We start from the raw sequence: 13,103 nt of genomic DNA, 5'->3' as shown, positions 1-13,103 counted from the left end.
CAAACTCATTGTCAAGTTTGTCTCTACTTAACAAATGATCATTCACATCTTCGAACAAGAGTTTGTTTCTGCCATAAATCAGGGTCTCCCTGAAAGATTTATATGAATGGGGTAAAGAGCATAATAATAGCATAGCCTGATCTTCATCGTCGATATGATCCTCAATGTTCTTTAAATCATTTAAAAGAGTAATGAATTGACTGATGTAATCTCTAAGAAACTCACATTCGTTCATGCGAAACGTAAATAGACGTTATTTCAACACTAAACGGTTAGCCAAAGACTTGGTCGTATAAAGAGTTTCTAACCTTTTCCATAAGGCAAATAAGGTCTTATCCATCAATACCTCCTCCAATACCATATTCGCGAGGCACAACTGGATTGCAGACAATGCCTTTTCATCAAGCTCTTCCCATTCTGTTTGATTTAAATTCTCAGGCTTTTTCTCGGTAACAACATTTTTCAATCCGGTTTGAACTAGAATTGTCATCATCCAAACTTGCCACAGATTGAAATTTGCCTCACCATCAAAATTCTCAATTTCAAACCTTGTTGTTGCCATCTCTAAACGGGCTGACCTATGAAAATTAAACTAGCTCTGATACCACTGTTAGAATCGACCCGATTAAGCAACAAGAAAAAAATAGAGGAATAAATTGAGAAATTGAACATATAAATTTAACGTGGAAAAACCCCTCCAAAGAGGATAAAAAACCATGGGCAAAGATAATTTTGCTATAATGGCAAAAAAACGAAGAGTACAAAAGATGGAAATAAAAATTAAACCCCGAAAACCCAAAAATAAAGAACCTCAAAACGTAAGCACAAAATTCTCTAAATGTGTTATAAGTTCTATCCTCCAATGGGTATATTTTCTAAGGTTGTAAAATAACCTATTTATAGGCTAAATTAGTAAGTCAAATAAACTATGCTAATAAATTCTAAATATATTATACTAATAAATACTAAATATTCTAGAAAGAAAATATATTTTGTTTAACTTGACTTGCAAGCAATCTCTTAGGGTACGTTTGGTTCACTGTAATGGAATAGAGTTGTAATGGAATAAAGCTGTAATCAGTAATTTAATTGTTTGGTTGAATGGCTTGTGTTTGGTTAAATGGAATGATATTGTAATTCAATTGTAGGTCAATGATTATTGTTATTGTTATTGTTATTAAATTCTAATAAGATTATTATTAAAAATAATTTAATAAAAATAATAAATAATTTAACCATATTTTAACATAATTATTATTAAATATAATTTAATAAAATAATATATAATTTAATAAAATTCTTAATATAATTATTATATGAATTAAAAAATCATAATATATAATACTATAAAAATAATATATAATCTTTTTTGTTATTTTTAAGCTGTAACACATATTTAATGTGCTAAAATATCATTAGTGAAACAAATAATTTAATTATTCTACAATAAAAAACAAAATATTAGAAGTAGAGGTGTTCATAGGTCGGGCCGAGCTGGGCCCAAAAAAAATTTCAGCCCGCGTCCTAGGCCCGGGATAAACACCAAAAATTTATTTTTTTTAAAAAAGTATTTTAAAAATATTTCAAAATTTAAAAAATATATATTTATTATATTCGAGCCGGGTCGGGCCTAGGCCAAAAAAGTGGTGCCCGAGGCCAAAATCCGTTTTCTAAACGGGCCTCATTTTTTTGCCCAAACCCATATTTCGGGCCTATATTTTTACCCGAACCCTCCCATATTTCGGGCGAGCCGTCGGGCCGGCCAGGCTGCCTAATCCATGAACACCTCTAATTAGAAGTAATAAATAACTTGAGAATTATATTTCACATCCAAACATAATATTCATATATTAACAAAAAGTTACATGATTTCATTAGTTTATATGTCATAATCCATATGTTATAAAATTTTACAACATCAAAAAGTTACAACATTGTAATGACATTCTATCATGTCATTATACCATCCAAATATTACAAACACAAAAAGTTACCAAAATATCATCAACACAACCATGATTTTTAATGGTCAGCAAGAAATCTTCTGACCCATTCCAGTCGCACAGAAGAAGGTAAACCAAAGAAAATGAGCATTTGCGTTGGATGATCTGGAATTTTGCTCAATGCGCGATAGCACTCATCCTCAGTTAAACCTTCTACTTCATATAATGTTGGATATAAATTTAGACCTCTTTCTTGAATGGTCATTTCTGACTTTTGTTGAATTAGCACTTTGGAGGAAATACTCCTACTGATTTCAACGCCAACGGTCCGTATGTTTTTCACCAATAAAGTGGCAGCATCATGAAGTGAAGTAGAAGAAATATGATCACTTGCATCATAAATTTTTTTTTCTTTTTTTGAAAATGTGGAATCACATTGGTTTCTAGCTGGTTGCGGTTGTGTAGCTGAAACATCCATGTCATCTAAAGAAACATCAGCTTCGCATCCATAGAAATCATTTCTTTCTTCATGAATATTTGTAGTAGCTACATCCTCAACATCTATTTCTTTAATAATATCAGCGACTGTTTGAGCATCTTTCCCAGTGGCTCGATATTTTGCGTAGATGGCAGTAAATTGGTCATAATAAGGGAAACTACGATATTTGAATTGACCGGCTTCTTTATGACTTTATAAAAATGAGGAATTCATATTAGATATAAGTTTGGTCAAAATAAGATAATAAATACTTGAAATAATTCTTACATTTATATATGAGTTCCATACCGCATCTTCAGCAACGACAAGCTGCCTATGTTCATCCCAGCCAAAACCGCTATTGTTTTTTCCACTAAGCATGTCATAAACAATTGACCAATCACTTTTCAATGTCCTAATCCTCGATTCAAGATTAGGTTTAGCCTTCAACATGGCATTGGGTAAAACTTTTTCTAACATTTTTTCCAACTCATTTAATTAACCAACTTTGAATCCCGTATCAGCATTAAAGGTTCTAACATTGTGCAAGTCGACCATACAGACAACCAATACAACATCTTATTCTGGAACCCATTTCCTTTTGGTTCCTCGAGAATTTTGAGAAGAAACACTTGATTGTGAAAAACCTGACATAACTATCTTAAGAAAAAAAACAAATTAAAATTAAGTTCAATATTATGAATCAAAAGGTCAACACTTTATAAAATTATAACACATGATGAATCAAAAGAAAATAAATTATAATTCAACAAGTCTTGTACAATACAAAAAACAATTCAAACACCACCAAAGTTTCGTAAACTAGATACATGAAATAACATAAACAAATTAACGTTTACTATTTTTACCCTAAACCTAACTAATATCTAGATGTTTGCCATTCATCGAACATTTGGTTGGCTAGTTCCATCCTCCAAGTAGCCCATGCATCCGATGGATGAATATTTACGATATTCGATTCATCGTCATCTATCACATTACTAGATAATCCTTCTCCCAACTCCGCTTCAATAGGATCAAGATTCATATAGGTTCGAATAAAATTATGGAACAAACAACATGCAATAATGATTCTATTATGCACCATCACAGGATAGAATGATGGACTCCTAAGTATTCCCCATCTAAGTTTTAATAACCCAAAGCATCTTTCAATAACATTACGTGCTGAAGCATGTTTCATATTCAAAAATTCTTCCAGAGTACTTAGCTGGTAACCCTAACGCCACTCATTCAAATGATATATTTGTCCTCTAAAAGGTGCAAGAAATCCCTCACAATTTGTGTATCCAGCATCAATTAGATAATAACAACCTATAAAAAAATTATTTGTCATGGTTAATTTCCCCAAAAAGTATTATCTTAAAGATTAATTCAAAGTCCTCTAATGTTGCACTTTACTATGAGGAACTTTTAGTCCATGTCTTCTACTAATGGCATCTCGAAGAACCTGTCCATCAGTAATAGAACTTTCCCAACCAGGAAGAACATAAACAAAATGCATATCAGGTGTACAAACACCTAACATATTTGTTGTTATGTCACCTTTTCGCATTCGATATCTAAGTTTATCAACTATTGGAACCCTAATCTTGATGTGGGTTCCATCTAAAGCACCTAAGCAATTCTACATCACATGTATAAAACCTTGAGTTAGGATACTATATTTAAATCTAGATCAACTAAATTATATACAAGCTATATATAGAACTCACTCCAGTACATTGAACCATTTCCACCTTGGGTCTATAGAATTAGTTGTAATTGGCTCTGCCTTTTTAAATAACACATCTTGTAAGCGTATGACAGCATTTAAAACATTGTGAAATGATTTACTAACGGTTTCCCTGAACCTATTAAAGTGATGTTTGATAACTCAATTTTTAAGGTAATGAGAAATGATATGTAAAAACATTGCCACAAGTTCATCAACAAGCATGTTCCTTGACGACTTCAATCCCCCTAAAGTTTATAATATCTCACATAGTTTAAAAAAAGGTAATTCTATTCATCCTAACTTGTTCAATACAGGTCTCGCCACTAGCATATACAAATCTTTTCACATAATCTAGTTTTACATAAAAATCTAAAATATATGATCTAATCTTTGGTCTATAAGTATGTAGGCTATGGATGACACCCAATGTAAGTAAGAACCAATTCGCAACTGTACACATTTGCAACCATATTGTCAATGCAAGACCAATTCTTTTACGCCTCACACTTTGAACTATTAAAGGCAGACGAGCCATTACTGCAAGATATTAAAGTGTTACATATCTTCAAATTGTAGTAAAAAAGGTCACATTTCTCCAATACTAATTTCAATAACAATAAAATAAAATCAAAGAATTTAATTGCCAAAGAACTTACAGTGATTTAGTGAATACAAGATGCTTAACTGTGGGTAGAGGAAGCAATTAAACGAGTCAGAGAAGAAGAGGAAGCAATAACATACTATCAAAGAAAAATGAACAATACATATTAAGAATCTTTATAAAGCACAAAATAGAAATTACAACTATCTTTGCAAGGAAAAAACTTGAAATTCATTTCTTTATCAATCACCCAAAAAAGAAAAAAAAAGAAAGAAAGAACAGAAAAAAATGTGTTTTTGTGGATTTGATTAATTGATGACTGACGTTTAATAATTATTTTTTTAAAAAAATACCCATTTGATTAATATGAATTTAATGATTTTTATAAGAAAAGAAAATAAGGTCTTAATTTCTTTTATTTTGTATTAACTCAATTCGATTATAGGTATATAGTGTGTTAAATATCTTAAAAATTATGTATTTTAAAATATTTAATTATTATTTTATTTAAATAAAATCTAAAACTCCATATACATTACATTCTTACCATAACATGATTTGTTTGTAACATTTTACTTACTTTTTTTTTTGTTTCATTTGTTGAGATAATTTTTTTAGTGTTAATTATAATTTTTAATCAAACAATATAAGTAATATAAAATATTGTTTAATTATAATTTTTAATCAAACAATATAAGTAATATAAAACATTGTTTGAAGACCAAAATTAAATATAACATAAATTAAAGATATCAAAAATAAAAATAGTTTAATAATATATTAAAAGATTAAAATAGTTTTAAATGAAACATATCAAAAATAAAAACATATCGAAAATTAAATATAACCAAAATGTTCTTGTTTAAAGTGAAAAGATCAAATTCGAATTGTAAATGTAGTTTAACATGTATATATTGTCTTTCCCGTATTACTAAAAAAGAGTAATGGTATCATCATTCCAGTGGAGATATTTGTTTATGTCCGTTTTCCTTGTTCATTTTTGTTGTTGTTGTTGACTCTTGGCATTTGGCAGCCTACGAGGGTGTGCTGCTCTTTACCTTGGCAGCCTCATTTTCCATTAAAAAATTTCATCTTTCCAAAGTTGAACACATAACCAACTTACAACAAACAGTGGCATCCAATGAATACAACATTGAAATGCTATGACAGACTCAAAGTTAGTTTGTTCTAAAGGTAAAAAGAAAACGGAAATTCACTTATTAGCCATGGGATTGTTAATAACAATAGTTATAAAATCTAGACATACGCCTCTTTTACAACTTAAAAGAACTTACAGGATGTCATATAAGTTTGAGAGCAAAAACTATTAGCTTAATTAAATTTCTAAGCGGCCAACCGAATATTAGTAAATAATGAAGGAATATAAAAACAATGCATGTTTGTGAAAGTTACCTGATACTTGTTTGTCCACCTGCATCAGTAAATAATAAAGATGTTATCAAGACAAGAAATTGACATCACTTGTGTTAAAATATTAAAACTCCAAATGATAAAAGAAAGCAAAATTGCAGAACAAGGGATTAAATGAATACATTTCAGTCTAATACTAAAGCATTAAAATTCCACAACTTAATACTATAAGTTTTGATGAAGTTCAGTGGCTTTGAATAACAACAAACTTGGAATCAGAAAAGAAGAACCTTATGTGTTAAATCATAAACACAAATATGATACATGAATTAACTGTGTCATGTTAGTTGTGTTTGAAAATGTAATATTGTGTTTATTTCATTGTTTTCATGTCTATTAGACATTCTATGGCCATGTCACATTTTCGTACTATATCCAAAATTGTCAGGTCAAAGTACATATAGGAAGAGCACAGAACCAAAAAAGTAGAAGCAAAATGCATTTGGTTTTTCCACTATGTCATTTGGTTTTTCCACTATGTGTGAGTTTGAGGCTTGTATATAAATGAAAGCCTTTGGATTGTCTCAAACCAAATGTCCATCTGATGCATATCTTAAGTCTTCTATACCATAGAACATATTGCTTCATCTAATTTTTATCTTAAATCTAAATATATTTCCCCAAAGTAGTCTCCCATATCATTTGAAGACTCCCATTCAAGATATAGAATATGGCATGTGAAAGAATAATAAAAAAAAAAGAACCCCCTAGGAATGCAAATGATGATAAATTCTGTAAACTCACAGATTGTAGCATTTCATTATTGCGCATGATATCCGCAAAGAAAAAAGAGAGAGGGTAAATTAGACCTTTCATTTCATCATATAAATGCAGCCTGACATAGGCAAAATTCAATGATATCACGGGAAATTCATACTTAGAAGTCAGAACCAACTTGAAATTGCACATGCATGTAAACAGATTGGATATAAAGTTTAGTAACGTTAAATTAGCCGCTGCAAACTGCTAGTAAAACCACAAAAAAGAAGAAAAAGAAATTGCACAAACCTAGAATTTAACCAACTTTTCCACCTAAAAGTTTTCCAGCACAATAATTCAGTTCCAAAGTAGCTCAAAATCCAGATACGATCACAAATTCTTTTCAATAATCTCTTCTCAGCACAACGTTAAAAAACACTTCTCCAAGTTAAACCATTTACCACTTAATCAAGCAGATCAACTACTAACCAAACAAACTGTAACTTACAAGGTCCAATCTAACAGCCAAAACTCAAAATCTCGTTTTCTTTTATCATAATTTCCCAAAAAACACTCAGCAAATCTGTAAATTAATTAGCGTTATTGATCCGCTTAAATGTTAATATAAAGATACAATTAGTATAAAAGACGAAGAGAAAAATCAAAGAAAATACAAAAAAAAAGTATAGAATAAAAGAAAATATAACCTGAAAATAGCCGCCAATAAAGTGAAGAAGCTTGGACTTCGATCAGTCCAATAAGAGAGAGAGCAAAACAGTTGGGTCAGAGATCTGAGACGGTGGAGCCGGCGAAAGATGCGAAGATTAAGAGAACTTGAAGTGCGCGTAACGTATGATGAAAGTGAATAATCGGAGCCTTGACTTTGCTGGCAGTTTCCTTTTTAAGTTTGCAGAAATAGCTTTTGGATTGGGAGGGTAAAATAGGGTTGATATGGCAATGGATAGGTAAACGGTGTAGAGGGAAGGGAATAGAAATCCACAGAAATCAGACAATTTTATTGCATAGGCCCGTAATGGAATAAACCCGTAATAGGGCATTCCATTGAACCAAACAAGTGTTTAGGGTGGGCCCACAGAATAGGGTTGTAATGGCTATGCCATTACATTGAATCAAACATGGCCTTAGAATTTGGGTCACACAACTCTAACAATTCAAGTGATTTAAGATCTTAATTAAGTTGGCATTAGTTGTTGCCTCTTCAAATCATGGAAAAATAATTGCAATACATGAGGCAAGCCGAGAGGTGTTTGACTAAGGTTTTTGACCTAACATATCCAGAATTTATATGATTGGCTTCTGCAAAAAAATATGTCAATTATCTTATACAATATAATGCAATATGTAAATCTTTGCTTCAAATGTGATATAAAAGTTCAACAAATTCATTACAGTGATAATTTGACTGATCTTTTTACCAAGACATTGTCAATTACAACATTTGAAAGTCTAGTATACAAGATTGAAATGCGTCACTCAAAGATGTACTGTGATGTTGCCATTAGAGTGAGTATAAAAGATGTACTTTGATTATAGAATAATAAAAGTTTTGTCCCATTGGATTTTCTTGACAGCTTGTAGTAGTGATTGTGTATCATTTTTCATTCATTAGGTTTTTATCCTACAAAATTTATCCTACAAAATTTTTCCTAATAAGGTTTAACGGGGAAAATTTCCGTTAATGAACATCCAAGGGAGAATATTATAAATCAATTAATAAATGAATGTACATATAGCTTCCCAAACCTCCCAAATCCATTCTCTTATAACTCCTAAATAATTTATATATAGTGCCTTAATTCTTTTTTTGTAAACTATAGTGATTGAAGTCCTATAAATAGGGGTCAAGTATGGGATTTTTATATTTAAGTGAAAGATGAATCATCTTTCGATTTTCCTACTCTTCTCTCTTGTTTATTCTATAATTCTCTTAATTTATAACACTTTTATATATTTTGTGTGATGTTATCAATGTTTATATATTGCTTTAAATACTAAAACCATAATTTTTCTTAATTAATAAATACTAAGGGCACGTTTGGTTCGCTGTAATAAAATAAAGCTGTAATTAATAATTCAATTGTTTGGTTGAATGAAATGGAATAGAACTGTAATGGTATTCTTGTATTTGGTTGGATAGAATGATGTTGTAATAGTATAAGAAAAAAAGCTGAAATGACCAGAGTACCCTTAACAGATTTTTTTTAAGTACATAATTATTGTTATTAAATTTTACTAAGATTATTATTAAAATAATAAATAATTTAATCATGTTTTAATATAATTATTACTAAATATAATTAAATAAAAATAAAAATATATAATTTAATAACATTCATAATATAATTTTTATTAAAATATGAATTAATAAAAATCATAACATAATCTCATGGGATCATAGTTGCCAAAATTACAAATATTGATCCAAAAGCAATAATTATTATCATTTTTATATATATGAAAAATATCAAACATTAATACACCAAACAAACTCATGTTTTAACTTCTCTATGAGACTACCCTAGCCAACCAAAAATTTGTAGACCAAATCAAAAGCCATGCAAAATGGATTCCACCATAAAGTGTTGGAGACATGGGAGATACAAATTGCATTGGTAGCCAACCAAGTTATCACCAAACTTAGATCAACCAATGTATAAATGAACACTAACAAAGCATGATAAACGGTAGTATAATTGATGCAGGCACACAATGAGTAGGAGCATATCGGAGAATTGCTTTTTAAAGTCTCAGCAGTGGACAAAATTTGAATTATTGAACAACAATGGATTAATTTACACGAACATCCATGGAAAGTAATGACAAAGAGGGGTAAGTAGGAATTTTTCCACATGTTACCCGGTTCTGTCGTGTTCGAATTTTCCTAGAGCTGAACATCATGTACAACACAAGACAATTTTTGTCACTTGACTTCACTTCTTCTGCTCCTACAACATCTTTAGGCTTGACATATTTCTCATAATATTCTGATACACGAAAAGAGTCATAACTTATAAGCATTCTAGGAATAAGAAAAAAAAAGGCATCCTTAAAATGCCATTGCAAAAAGAAGACATGAAATGCATGTTGCAGATAAATTAGAACCAGATTTTGAAAGTGCATCTGCCATAACTTGATCTAATGTTTCCCTGGCCACAGTTTCTGTAATGTACAGAAAATTGACATCTAAAACAATGGTATGAACTAACAGTGTATCTATTTTAGAGCCAAAAATAGAAGAAATAAACAACAAAAACTAAAAAGCTATCTCAATAAGATTAAAAAATGAGTAACAGGTAGCGTAAATGGGTCAAAGAACAAAAGATAAAGATATTAACTTCTTGTAATATAGAGAATGATGAAACTTTGCATATTAGAGAATACTCTACAGTGAAGACCTGGAAAAAGAACAAAAGATAAAGATAGTAACTTCAGATGGCATGGTAATATGCAACATGCAAAGTTAATTTCATCTGATAACCAATAGAGGCAAAATTATTAATAAATTTTGTAAGTTGTATTATATGTGCAGTCAAAGATTTCCTTTCCCATCCCTCTTAAAAGAAGGATACATTACGTACAACTATTTGATCCCAACCATCATGAATGTTTGTGTCACAGAGGATATCAGAATTGCATACAATTAGTACTAGGAGAAAAAAGAATATAGAAAATGGGTAAGGGTTTCAAGCAACAACAACACCTTGTTTGCAGGTTAGATAGTATGCATTTACAGATGGAAGGGAAAAAGAAAAACCTTTGGCACAAGAGGAGTGTTTCTGTCCTTCTGGATTTCAGCAACAACACCTTTAATCTCTATTCCTGTGATACCCGTGAATGGTTAGCCCCCAAAAAATCCCTTTAACACTAGCAAAACGAAACATAGCGTACAATGATATCTATACACATTTTTCATTACAAACACGAAATGCTATTGAACTTCAAACCCAAAACAAACAATATAAAAAAACCAAAATAATAAATTAAACTTACCAAAAAAAAAGCCCCAAATCAAGATAAGAATCCAAAGGGTATTCAACAGATTTATGTAAACAAAGTATACCCAGACACAGATTATCGACTAAAGATCATGACTTTGGGTATTCAATTCAACAAAGCCAAAACATAAACTACTGGAAAAGGAAAGATATTGATCATCAAAGTTCAACTTCTTGTTTGCAGCTTAGGAAAATAGAAATAAATTTTAAGGCAGATAAACAAAATAGGGTTTTGATTTACATAAAAAACAAGATCAAAGTAGAGGTAGAAAAGGTAAACTCACTGAAAGCCTGGCAAGATAGAAATTCAGATCCAATATTTTAGAGATTTTGTTTATTAAAAAAAACTAGAGATGATGGCGAAGGGAAGAAGACTAACAACAATTGTTGATAATTGATCGGAGCCTTGCCGTTCCCATAATCGCTGGGATGTACGATGGCAGACGTGCGCATTTCTTTGGAAAGCTCCACCTTCGACATCAATTTCTCCATATTTTCCAGCACACACAAATTCGCCACACCCAAAATCCTAAAACAGAGAGTCTTCTATGCATTTTATGCAAAACCCAAGAAGATCTCTTGCTATTATTACTAGAATGATGAGTGGAGTGGCAGGAGATTTTTATCTGAAATAAAAGAAAAGCTATTACGAGAGGCATTGAATAGGCATTTAGAGCCCGACCCTCTAAATGGATATGCAGTGTTTACGCCTTGTAGCACGTGGAATAGGGATGGAATGGAATGGCCATTCCGTCGAACCAAACATGTCTTAATAGTATAATCACAAAAAAAAAAGTTAAAACACAACACTTGTTGAAGATAAAAAAAAATTGTGATCAATAAGATTGAAGTTGATTGTTGTGACAAGTATTACGAGAAAACAAAGAAGGTGACAAGTATTACGAGAAAACGAAGAAGGATTGGTGTTGCGTTGTGCATCTGCAGTATTGATAAGAAAATGCATTTATTTCTCCTTATGTTAGAGAAAGAGTTCATGATCAACAAGTTTTTGAAATAACTCCTTATATTTGATTGGTGTTGGGCGGGTTCGAATGGAAGCAAAAACTTCTCAATATTTTGGACAAAACTACTAAGGATCTTGATTGTAAATTCTTCAAAGGTAATCGAAAAATCAGCAACAACTGACTTGTTTGTGATGGTCTTGATTTGTTGTAGATATTTTACAACACTTTTGGCTTGTTTTGTGACTTTAGTAAGTTGGTCATAAGGATTGGGATTCGTGTGTGGCTTTTGTTTACATATAGAGTATGCAAAAAGGCCCATGATTTTTATGAAGTATCAACGGTAGCAATCATGGAGGCAATTGAGACCAAAGTGATAATGGCTTACTAGATGAGTCGATCTTGGTGAAAGCAAATGTGATAAGTAGGATTTATTTCGATAATATTATTCACTTCAACATGTTTTTGTGGAGCGGGTTTTGGTGCAATTAAGATGGCTTTTAAGATCATGTCCATCTAACAACATGGTAAATTGTGCATTCCAATTTGAAAAGTTGGAGCTATTGTGAAGCCCAAAAGGTAATTGGAATGCTCTGAATTGGACAATTTGAACAGTTGTAGGAGTAGTAGTGTTGTCAGAAGTAATTACTGAGGGGATTGGGTTATCGGCAACCATTATTAGAAAGTTTGATTTGGTTAGGAAAAATTTTGAATGACTTTCGGGATTAGAGATATTTGGCTCTGTATACCATATAAGGTATAGAAAGAATGGAGAAGAAGGCACACATTATTCATTGATAATTTATCGAATTTATACAAATAGGAAATTGAATAAGGTAATATCAGTTATTCTAATAACATCAAAAGATAACAAAATAAATTTAAATTAGAAAAAAAGATAATAAAAAAAATGATAGACTAAGAAAAACTTGATCAAGCTCATATGGTTAATAAAAATAAGATTATTGCAATAACCTTGAAATTGAGCAAAAATAAAGCCACAAACCTTTTATATACCAACCAATAAAAATGAAGAAAATGAAGTAAAGGTTGCGTCCTTGTCCAGTATACACCTAACTAATGGATATTGATAAATACGACTCAGGGCACATGATCAAAAATGATGTCTAATATGGAAACCTGTTTGGGAGCTTGGTTGAACCTGCACCGGTAGCTTCACTGAATTTAAAATGGTAGTAAGAGTCTCACTGACGTTGACCTCTTATAATAAACAT

The 13,103-nt window shown here is 31.1% G+C and overlaps 1 long non-coding RNA gene across 6 annotated transcripts; it reads right to left on the bottom strand.

Annotated features, from left to right (window-relative positions):
* Window positions 1-1,934: 1,934 nt before the first annotated feature.
* Window positions 1,935-12,084, bottom strand: LOC107940044 (uncharacterized). 6 transcript variants are annotated; one of them, XR_005917099.1, is made up of 6 exons: window positions 11,286-12,066; window positions 10,666-10,730; window positions 7,598-9,895; window positions 4,816-6,192; window positions 2,710-3,077; window positions 1,935-2,632 (listed from the first exon to the last, which is right to left on the bottom strand). It is a non-coding gene; the product is annotated as an uncharacterized lncRNA (long non-coding RNA). The 6 variants fall into 6 exon arrangements; XR_005917096.1 differs by lacking the exons at window positions 1,935-2,632; window positions 2,710-3,077 and adding an exon at window positions 4,367-4,696 and having other exon boundaries at window positions 4,816-4,843; window positions 6,174-6,192; window positions 11,286-12,059; XR_005917098.1 differs by having other exon boundaries at window positions 1,935-6,192; window positions 11,286-11,532; window positions 11,810-12,040.
* Window positions 12,085-13,103: the final 1,019 nt, after the last annotated feature.

Source organism: Gossypium hirsutum, chromosome D08 (genome assembly GCF_007990345.1).
Source record: "Gossypium hirsutum isolate 1008001.06 chromosome D08, Gossypium_hirsutum_v2.1, whole genome shotgun sequence".
NCBI classification, from domain to species: Eukaryota; Viridiplantae; Streptophyta; class Magnoliopsida; order Malvales; family Malvaceae; genus Gossypium; species Gossypium hirsutum.
This window is presented reverse-complemented; position numbering and strand designations above follow the sequence as displayed.